Source organism: Pantherophis guttatus, chromosome 4 (assembly GCF_059756535.1).
Source record: "Pantherophis guttatus breed Tessera chromosome 4, ASM5975653v1, whole genome shotgun sequence".
NCBI classification, from domain to species: domain Eukaryota; kingdom Metazoa; phylum Chordata; class Lepidosauria; order Squamata; family Colubridae; genus Pantherophis; species Pantherophis guttatus.
Window position 1 is genome coordinate 123885642 of NC_142066.1, and position 10073 is coordinate 123895714.

General features: G+C 33.6%; 1 long non-coding RNA gene across 3 annotated transcripts in view; it reads right to left on the minus strand.

Moving 5' to 3' along the window:
• The window catches only part of LOC148114337 (uncharacterized), a 133781-nt gene that overhangs the window by 117882 nt on the left and 5826 nt on the right, over positions 1–10073 (minus strand). For 2 of the 3 annotated variants that reach the window (XR_015734033.1, XR_015734035.1), the window contains exon 2: positions 9536–9658. This is a non-coding gene — a long non-coding RNA (uncharacterized LOC148114337). Of the gene's footprint in view, positions 1–5805; positions 5905–9535; positions 9659–10073 lie in introns of those variants that run through there. The other variant, XR_015734034.1, reaches the window with a different exon arrangement.

The window sequence follows — 10073 nt, forward strand, 5'->3', positions numbered from 1 at the left end:
GCTCATAAGGGATCCTTTGAACCAAATGTCTCTAACTGTTACAAAATTCTTGATCTCTAGGTTGCAATTCACATTTCCATTTTCCCAAACTAACAAATCTCCAGTTCTTTAAATTGTAAGCATGATGTATAACTAAAACCATAATTGAACAGTAAGTGCGACGTCCAATGATTATTCAGCTCATCAAAATTCTACATAAAAATCCGTTTGAATATTGGGCAGCAATGTTCCAAGCCAAACAACTTATCCCCTTTTTTAATTTTAATTTTTAATTTTAGTAATTAAAACAAACCATATGCCTCTAGCATTAACTTCATTTCAAGAACACTTCTAGATCTCACATATGTTTCCTTAAGAAATAAAAAATAGTAGTTGTTTGCATCAAAGAATTTGCTTAGAAGTGTGTCTACTGAATTGCAAAAGAAAAAAATGTTGTATTGGTAGAAACAATTTTTGGGAAGGGGTCAGAAGGAGACAGGAAACATGAATCTTCCCCGTTTGCCTTTGATAAATGGATGATATCTGTTCCATGAAAGCTATTATACAAGAATGCCCAAATTCCAAATGTGCATACTGATGTAAGAGTATTAAGGGCGGGCAAGGTAATTTTTAAGGCACTGATTTAAATTTGGTGGCTTTATTTATATTTTTAATATTTCTTAACAATGCAATTGTTTTTGCTGTCACTTTGTTAACCACACTCATTGGAAGAAGGAATCAAGAAGGCTTCCATATGAATGTTCTGTTTTGACGTTTCAATTTTGATGGCTCAAAAAAAAGTAATAAGAATATACATGAAAATCATTTTGAATGGCATTTATACAAAAGATAGCAATAGCAATAGCACTTCGACTTATATATCACTTCATAGTGCTATACTTCATAGTGCTCTAAACAGTTTACAGAGTCAGAATATTGCTCCCAACAATCTGGATTCTCATTTTACCAACCTTGGAAGGATGGAAGGAAGATGTATTTGTCTTGCTTTTAAAAAGGAGGTATCATTGGTACAAACCCCCCAAGAAATTGTCACAGTTTTATAAAGGTTTCTTAAATGTATGCTAAATATAATTGTAAAAAGCTACTTTTTATAATCTCTGATATAGTTGTAATAAAGCAAAAAAATATTGAGGCCAATTTTTTTTCATTAATTCAGAAAATTCTTAAAACAAATATAAAACTGAAACCAGAAGTTTTCCTTTTAGGACTTTTGGACAAAAAACATGAAAGAAAATTTGCAGCTTTGTTATTCTATATGTTGACAGTGGCAAAAATCTTACATGTGCAAAAATGGAAAGACATGTCAATTTCCAAAATGGAAGGATGGATGGAAAAAGTGATGGAGTTGGCAGTCATGATAAAGCTGTTTTAATTAAAGAGAAGAATATATCCAGTTTCTTTCCACATGGAAATCAGTTCTGGACTTTATCCTTGAAACAGAAAAAAAAATGACAATATAATGCTTAAATTAATTTCATTATTATAGAAATGATTTGTATCTAACAGAAATGCATAGCAAAAAGTTGAGGCTATAATTATATTTTCTATTTTATTGCACCAAAAGAATTGGAAGTTATTAATTTTTTAAAATTTTCTTTTTCTTTAACCTTATACTTCTTTCCCCTCTCCCTCTGATCTTTAATTCAATTTTCATGTTTTATTACAATAAACAGTAATATATGTATGTGATATATTCGTCTTAATGATCAAGAAAGTTTATCTGCCCTCTGGAGGCCAGTTCTCAACATTTCATATTAGTGCTACACTCCAGCAAATTTATATTGAAATTATCTATATATACCTAATACATAAATACATAAATTCATATTTTTGCATAGTATACTAACATGTAATTGTAAAAAAACCTGCTGAACAATATAATACTGTACAGCATTTTTTATTTGCCATTATTTGTGGATTTGTTTTCCTTTTCTGTTTTAGGAAATGCCTCTAAACATTTGCAACTATAGTTGCACATGTCCAGCTGATAAAACATTGAAAGACGTGGTTGTTAAGATACATTTTATCTTTCAAAGAATCTCCATAAAAGACATGCACAGAAGTATAGACACTCCAGTAAAGAAATAAATATGACCCATCAGGAACAGTACATGACATTTCTTTTAACTCTTATGAACACTTACACACATGCAATTTAAAGAGGAAGTGTCTATGTGACCTTTTAATTCATAAAGCATTCCAACTGGAAGTCAAAATAATGTTATTACTTTAGATGAACAGAATTGCCTTTTTGCTTGTATCATGCATGCAAGACTCCCTAAAGTAATTCTTGTAAGACTTGCTGTTTCAGAAAATTAACTCTAGCCTGCTTGAGATCAGCACAAACAGAATACATGAGTTCCTACTAATTTTGCCTTGTCTGAAAACATCTTTGGCAGGCAGAAACACCAACTTGCACAGCTCCCTATATTCTAAGATGTGCTATTCCATCTCCTGGAGGGGGAGGAATAAAAGTGTCAAATTCAATAGTTTTCTCTGTACAGCTATGCAGAGAAAACCTTGCTCTTACAACATCATGTATCCATGAAAGCATATAGCCAGTAGAACTGATCAGCACCATTTCAAAGAACCTTAGAATTTTCTCAGATCACCAGACAGTGCATAAGGCTGGTGGAGGCTTTATTTTGGAGGCTCCATTCTTTTTTGCTTTGGGCATTTTGGGAGAGTTAAGTGACAAGAGGGCCAGACATTAGCTAGAAACAATGAGGTTCTAGTTCTGTTTTAAGCTAAAAGACAGATGGGTGAACTTAGGGCAGTCACTCTCCATCAGCCATAGGAAGAAGCCAATGCCAAGCCATTTGTGAAAATGTTCTCAAAAACTGTAGGGATTTGTCTAGGGAAGGAGTCCATGTTAATTTGAAAGCACAATTATGTACATATGGCAAAATGAATCTTTTAATGTATTTCTATGTACATGTCCGAAGAGGTGGAGGAGATCTGCAATGTTTCAATCACGAAACAGGATGAGCAATAATGGTATCCTCTATAACAAAGGAAAAAAACCCTTCAGTTTATTTGGGGACATAGCAGTGGTGAAATTCAGCCGGTTCTATCCGGCTCATGTGAACTTGGTAGCACAGGGAGGCTCCGCCCACCCACTGGAACGTCATTATATCCCATTTTTGACCCTCTGTGCATGCACAGAAGGCTCTGCGTATGTACAGAAGAGGCCCACACGCTCACATTCCCGAACCGGTAGCAAAGGTAAGTGCATTTCATCACTGGGACATAGTAAAAATAAAAACAAAACTAAGGAAGAAAATTAAAAATAATACTATCTACATGTTACATAAAATACTTTTTAACATTTTAATTTACTGAGGAGACCTGATTTTTTTTTTTTTGTAAACAATAATTCTTTGTAACTTGTTTTCGTGGGGATGACAAAAGTTGAATGAACGTTATGATCAAATCTTGTATTAAAACTGAAAATTAACTTATGATGTAAGATTTATAGAAAACTTTATAAATTTATGGAGCTTAAATTAGCCAACCTAAAACCATATAGAAACAATCTCAATGTCATGATTCTTGGAAACCAAGATAAGCATGCTGCTTAACGAATGTGCAAAGCTAGCTAAGGGGAGGAAAAGAAAGAAGTTAAGCTCCTTCCACTCAAATGTCTGTCTTGAATTTCTCTCAGTTTTTGCAGACACTTTGGCTTGTTTCCAGCATACATCATTGGAGTCTGGTATGAAAAATGCCATCTGTAATGTATGTTATTAAAAGAGAAAAAGGGTGGACTAATTATTCTCTGGGCAGGTGTCATTACAGTGCAGTCATGTGTCAGGCATTATATTATCTTAGAATGGCCTAAAATTGTCATATTGTACCAGTAAAGTACAGTATAACAGGAAGATAAAATTAGGGAGTTTGGTGTAATACAGAATAGAGAGAAGGACTACATTTAAAAACATTATCAGACTTTGAGCTTGGTCTCCATGTAAACTTCTTAATATGAAGGAAACTTCCCATTTATTTTTATACCTTTAAGTTCAGTTCCTTTATATTCTAGCTGAAACATTTCAATGAATTCTCAGATTTTTAAAATGAAATTATTTGTTTTCCCCTCTTGCTGATTTTACAGGATATCTAGGACTTTATTTTTTATAAGATAATGTGGAATAATTATATAATAATTTGAGTTCTTCTGAACCCAGATGGCTCAAATTCGTATACTGAAATATCCATGCATCCATTCTTGGTTTAGGGAAAACCCAAATTGTTATATTAGTATATTGCACACAATACATTGTAAAGTGCTCTGTATGTCACTCATATGCTGTATATGTGATTGTGCAAAGCAAGTGCTTTGCAAAACAAGTGCTATGAGAAAATAGCAATGGTTACTCAAATTTGTGAAGTCTCCGATTCAAAGGCTTTCAAAGTTATACAGAAATATCTATATCAATAATTATTGGATTTTCATTGATAATCATGAAAATGTTTCCAAAGAACATCAAACATAACTGCTTCTTCCAAAAAGTAAGAAAATAAGGATATAAATATATTTTCGGTTTTTCTATCCTAACCCATACTTTGAAAGAAATCCCAACTATTAATTAAATACTTCCTTCCTTTCTGTTTTGCCTTTAAACCTTCAGTAAAATCCCTCCAATAATTTAAAACAATATAACAATGCACATGAGCTATGAATCAAAATTAAAGCCCTAGAAAACAGCTATAAAAATGAATCAGTGAACATATTAACAAATAAAAATCCAGATAAAAAACAGCGTAAAGGCATATATATAAAAAGCCAGATTTAAAGAAATTACACAAAGCCAGCTGAAATCTATTCTTTCAATGCAATATTTTTCCTCAAATAAGCATTCGCACAGATCACATAACTTGATTAAGCAGGCAAGCAAAATGTGTGCAAGTAAATCATGCTTTACTGTGGCCATCAACTGCTGCCTTTTAGCCGCGTAATCCTGAGCATGTTTACTTACATGAAGGCATCCCAGAATTCAGTTCAGACTAAAATGTGCTGTATAGGATTTCAGTCTAATTCCTTACAATGATTTGTGATGTCGGGCATGTTTCCCTTAACATTAGATGCTGCTTTCCAATGTAGAACTCCACAAAGTACAGATGCAGATGGGATGCCCAAGAGAAATTTTTCCTTTCTGAAAGAACTCTGAACAGCAAGGAGATAATCTGGCCATGTCATAAATTGCTTTTGGCATTGTCTGTATTTTGAAGACTGGACTTTATTTTGTTTTTTTCTAGTTATAGTCTACATACATCTGGATAATATCAATGGTTACTCTGTATTGAAAAGCTTCCCCCTCCCTTCCTTGACATACAGAAAGCATGTTACAGGATTGCTCCTAATGTTCTTAAAACACACAGAGCATCTCCAGTACTTTAACACTGGAAAGATACATTGATGATCCCAACCTTCTCAGCAGATTGAAGATCTGATGTCCTTGTAGTTTATAAACATGTTACTTACAGCTTTTATTTTTCTTCCATACAATTATGTCTGATTCTGGATGGCTGACTGGGCAAGTCTTTGCTGTTTTATAGGCAAGGTTTTTCAGAAACAGTTTGCTATTGCCTCCATTCTAGGGCTGAGAGAGTGATTTGTCCAAGTTTGATATGTGCTTAAGGTAAGACCAGAAATCCTGGTCTCTAGCCTGATCCCTTAATCACTACACTAAAGTAGCTTTCATGTACAGATTATAGTTCAACACAATTAAATATTTAAACCCTATATTGGAATCTACAGTATCTTGTGAAACATACTGTAGATTATATCTAGTAAAATACACACACACATGAAAATTACACACACACATACATTTTGTATTATTTTAACTTTTTTCTTCCTTTTCTTTTTCTATTATTGTTGTCTTTTTCCTCTTTGTTCTGTTTTATCTGATAAATGCAAAAAAGAGAGCAAGGCAAGACAGCCACTTTACTTTCTTGGTTAAGACACCAGACTAGAAACCAGACTAGGAGTTCTAGTACCGCCTTAGACATGTAAACCAGCTGGATGACTTTCAGGCAGTCATTTTCAGTCAGCCCACCCCACCTCATAGGATTCTTGTGGTGGGGAAAGTAGTAGTAGGAAGAAATTTTAAAGAATGTTGAGCTACTTATAAAGAAATATAATAAAATAATAAAACAAATATGATGAAATTTACCTAGCTAAAATGGGGGCAAACATCCTATTAAAATGAAATATAAGCCTAAAATAACATTATTACTTGTAAATTATATTGGGTATAACAAAAAAAGTATTTTCCGACCATAAACAGCAATTCACATAAGAGGAAACTCCAAATTTTAGCTCTATATAGTCACTTTGAGACTTCTGTTTACTCCTGTACTACTGCTTCTATTAATGTGATTAATTTTTGCGTATAACTGTTGAAAGAAAACACTTAGAAAAATGCTGAGAAACTAAGATGGCTGTTTCCATTACATTCACAAATCAGTTCTATCAGCAAAATTGTGATGGGTTGGAAATATTTGTAAGTTAAAACACAATATATCTTAATCACAAACTGGCAACTTTAAGTCTCTACTTTAATCATAACTCTCACCAACTCACTAAAATAATTATTTATTACCTGAACAATGTATTCTTTTGTTACAACAAAATGAAGTCAATCTATTTTAAAACTACTTTGATTGAATCTACAATAAAACCTAAATATTAATATGAAAAGCATGTGCCTGCCTTGTGTATAAGTTAGTCTTATAGTACAGTAGACCTTTATGCATTCTGAAATTTATGTGCTGTCATTTATATTAACATATAATTAAGGTAATAAACATAATATCAAAATAAACCAACTGGCAAATCCAGAAAATTGGAGTGGATTATTGTGTTTATACAGGATATTTTGTCATAGAGTTCTACCATTCTTAATGACTTCACAGATAGAAAGGTTTTGGAAAAAACAAAAGACTATGTTCTGCCTATGGTCAAGGTTTTTTTTTAAACCACTGCAATTAAGGCTTTTGGATTCATAAATGAAATTGGTCACAGATGTAAACAGTTTAAGGAACTCAATCAACAGAACAAGAATGATAAGAAACTAAGATGAACTTTGGGCAAAACATTTGCAACTGTGCCAAATACTTTTCTGTGAAGAGGGTTCTATTCTTTTCTGCAAGAAACAGGAACAAAAAAGTTTGTAGTATTTACTTCCCTTATTTATTTTTAAAGGAAAAATATTACTAGAGTCCGGCCACAATATCACAGAATTATTACAGGTTGTGGACATTGTTGAATTTGCAAACCGATTCCACAAGAGATCAACATGGTTGTTGATTCAGCAGCACACACAAATAACTGTTAAAAAAAAACACCTATGCTACAGCCTTTGCTAATGGTGATCCCCCCTTAAAAAAAGTGGAGAATTTGTATTCTCCACTAAAACCTTTAAAAGCCATATATTATCAGGCCGTAGTTTTTTTTAGTCTTTCTTCTGCCTCTTTCTTTCACTGCACCTCCAACAGACATGTTCTTCTTGTCCAGGATATTAGATCAATATAAACTCAAGCAAAAAAATGTCAGCTTTTGAATCCTCAAATCAACATATAATGATGCTACCTAGCTTTTTCACTTATCTCCATGCCAGTTTATTTCTGACATTTCCTGACCTCTTTCTCCCAATTGGATTATATAATATCATTGATGCTCAGAAGATTAAGATTAAAAAGTCCAAATATAGACACATACTGACCACTTGGAGCAATTAGCTTACCTAAAGCAGTAATTTCACATGAAATATTGGCTGTAGAGTTTATTTGTGGAAAAGGTAATAGATGTAATACACCACACAATAAATGTGTATTGTACACTATAAATGTGCAAACTATTTTTTTGTAATATTCTTGGTTATATTTACAAAATAAAACATCCATAAGATCTAAGCATTTGATTTTTGGAAAAACCTTCTATATCATCTATATCACCTTTATTCTGAGGAAATTATGGTAGGGGCAATACTTATTCTTCTGCTAAAACAGGGGTGTCAAACTGGCAGCGCACGGGCCAGATGGGTCATGCACAGGCCACACCCACCTCAGTTCCACGAAGGGGAAAAAGTAACAAAATGTCATTTGTGACAGCAATGTGATGCCACAAGTTTGACACTCATGTTCTAGGGTGTCTGACCATATTTATGTACCATATTTGAGAAATAGTCTCATATTCTTCATTGATATTTATGAAGACAGACTTTGCAGAAAAAAAGATGTATCAAAGACTGTATTCATTTCCTAAAATTCTAAACCAGCCATTGCTGAAATCAGCAGTATTATTATTGCAAATAATGGGGTTTGGGCAAATTTAGAGGAACCATGCCATTCTACACCTGAACATATTCATCTTTTGGCAAAAGTCCCTTTGATGAGTGAAGGGAGGGAAAAGAAATTTGGCTTTCTTTTCAAAACTGACATCAGGCTCTTAGCAACTTACATACCTGTGGAGCACCTGGAAAAATGATTTATGACAGCTGGGGTGCATGGTCCCACAATGGGCCTCAATTATTAGACTTCAAAGTTAGTATAAAATCTTACGAGTTGTACAGAGCAACAAGTCTGCCTCCTGCATTTATTGCAGTTTCGAATGTAGATAAGATTTGCTTCTAATGTGTAGAATTTAATGCCTCTAATTCCTGCCTGCTAGATGTACAGTAGCAGGCAGCAAAGACTGTATTTCAGAACTGGCAATTTGAAACTGGTTTTCTTTGTATGAAAAAAAAGGGGGGGGATGGTTTGCAGAGATCCTGAGATGTTTTCTGTAAAAGTCTCCCGTACCAAATGTCTGTGAAGATTCTCAGTCATCCAGTCCTTGTTGTTTCAAAAGTGCTTTTTTTTTTTTTTTAAAGGCAACTGGACCATTTTTTTCTTGAGGAAGAAGAATAAACATTTTACAACTGGGTTAAAAGAAATATTGCTTCTGGCTACAGTATGTTGGAATTTGGGTGCATTTGGTGAGGGTAAACAAACATTTGGTGAAGAAGAACAAAATGTTTTGTTTTGCTTTTCTTCACCAAATGTTTGTTCACCCTCACCAAATGCACCCAAATTCCAGCATACTGTAGCCAGAAGCAATATTGCTTTTAACCCAGTTATAATACCAGCACCTACTGGTAGGCAGGCACTAAAAAATGCAGTGGCAATCATAAAAGAAAGCCTGTGGTGGATGATCAGCATTTATAGCCTGCAGATAAAAATATAAAATTATCTTGAACTGAACTTGAGTCTGATGACCACATGAAATTCTTGGCAACCAAATGAAAGTGATTTGTCATAACCTTTTTGGAAATCTAGCATTTTGCCTGGGTTTTTCAGATGGTCTCCCGCATAGTTATAAAGCAATATGAGGCTGCTGCTAGGTAAAATTAGATTATCACCCTTTCCACATTTCCAAACAGGGTGTAAGTTAAGTACATTTACTATAGAGCATCTTCAGAAAAAAACTTAAGCTTTAAGAACATAAAAGAATCCTGATCTTCATATTAGTCTCCACACTGAATCTTCTTCCTACCTTTTTAGTGGATGCTGATCTTGAAGATTCTTGTTTTCCATTCTGTATATATAGAACAGCTTTCTCTGGCACCTTCAAATCTTTTTCAAAATCAAGTTTAATCACTTCCCCAGTCCGTTTGTTCTGAAAAAGATTTTCTCTTCCTTAATGGCAGTGAAAAAACAATGTGAGAATCCTGATCTGAGGGAGATAGGCAGTTTAGAAATATGAGAAACAATTATTTTACAGTATTACTTCATTCTATCTGCCTGAAGGACAGGTAAAGTGGGTAATTCTTCCTAACCATTAGAGCACCTGTATTTTTAATTCAGTGTATATAAAAGCAGCTTAAGATAGAGAACATTTTTGAGAAGCAGAAGATCAAAAACTTGTTTCAGTTCCTTCTCTAATTTTTCTATAAATTGCTTCAGACATTGCAATATATAGAAGGACAAGCCATTCCTCACTTTTGTTTTAAATCACAATTCACTTACAGCAACCATATTGTGCTAAGTCATAATTATATTTTGACTTAGTATGCTGCATGGATTTACCACAA